Raw genomic sequence first — 1260 nt, forward strand, 5'->3', positions numbered from 1 at the left:
ACGCGAAGATTTTGAAGACTCATCATAGACATCACATTAAGGTGAGTTCATTTATCGGCTTATGATATTATTTCATATGATTCGTGTCTCGGATATATGTGTGTTATTCCCGATATTTAAACTTTTAACAGCATTTAGTGGTTTGTGGCGCATGCAATAATGGAAGAATCGCTCAGGTTTATAATGATATCGAGCTCTAGAGTTTCTGCTTTTAGCTGAGATTAATTCACAGACTCTTTACAGTCGGAAATATAGGCTACCAACGGAGGAAATACAGACTGAACCAGAAACACGTGCGGTGTAGCAGTTCCCCTTCTCCTTTACGCAGTCATACTACACGTCTTGCGTAGTTACCACAAAGAGTACAGAAGACCAAGACAGTCTATTTTAAAGTCTTCCCTTTTCTCACAAAACCTTTTGCTCTCTAGAAACCATGCCACTTTCGGTTGAAAATATTTTAAGTTCAAGTGTTAGCATTATTAACACTGAATTAATACCAACATGTGAAATTAAATGAATGACAGAAAAATTAGGACTGTTGGACAACATATAACAGGAATATAACAGCTTGACTGTAAACTGTTTTTGCAGTATTGTCTTATAGTAATGTCTGTTAAAGGAAGACTGTAAACAAAACAAAAACACACACACATGTACAGCCACTTCGCCAAAATGGTTTAATTATTGAATTATGACAGAGACACAGCAATGCATCATGTTCTAATCTAGATCATGTTTGTATTGTGTTCCAGTGGATTAAAACGTACAATATATATTTCAGACCTAGTGGAGTAATAGTAACTAATAATATAGTAAGTAATTGTAAATGTGTAAAGTTGCATAAGCTCATTACTTAGCCATATAAATCATTATTATGGTTTCTATGGCTAGGACCTGCAGTTCCTACAAGGATTTGAGTTTACTACTAGATTAAAAACAGTTAAAGGTAGCAGGTGCATAAAACAGCACTACGTCCCACTTCAAAACACACAATAATTTACACTTTTGTGTAGTGCTGGGTGGTATGACCAAACATTTATATCACGGTATTTTTCAAAATGATACTGGTTTCACGGTACACAACGGTATTTTTTTTCATGCATGACCGGGTGACATGTCTACCAGAGTAGACAGTTAGGGTAGGTTTAGGGTTAGTAGAATAAGTTGACAAAGAAAGTGTTAAGTGTTAGTAAGCAGACAGTCTACTAATACTCTACTAACTGCTAGTTGACATGTAGTTGCAAAGTTACTTACTGTTAA

At 35.4% G+C, this 1260-nt stretch overlaps 1 protein-coding gene across 1 annotated transcript in view; it reads left to right on the forward strand.

Annotated features, from left to right (window-relative positions):
* The window catches only part of LOC107655767 (NACHT, LRR and PYD domains-containing protein 3-like), a 33642-nt gene continuing 32382 nt past the window's right edge, over window positions 1-1260 (forward strand). Inside the window, exon 1 of the mRNA XM_016443345.1 lies at window positions 1-41. The gene's annotated coding sequence lies outside the window, so the exon portion shown is untranslated. The remainder of the gene's footprint in view (window positions 42-1260) is intronic.

The sequence above is a fragment of the Sinocyclocheilus anshuiensis genome, unplaced genomic scaffold (assembly GCF_001515605.1).
Source record: "Sinocyclocheilus anshuiensis isolate Anshui unplaced genomic scaffold, SAMN03320099.WGS_v1.1 scaffold1611, whole genome shotgun sequence".
Lineage (NCBI taxonomy): Eukaryota > Metazoa > Chordata > Actinopteri > Cypriniformes > Cyprinidae > Sinocyclocheilus > Sinocyclocheilus anshuiensis.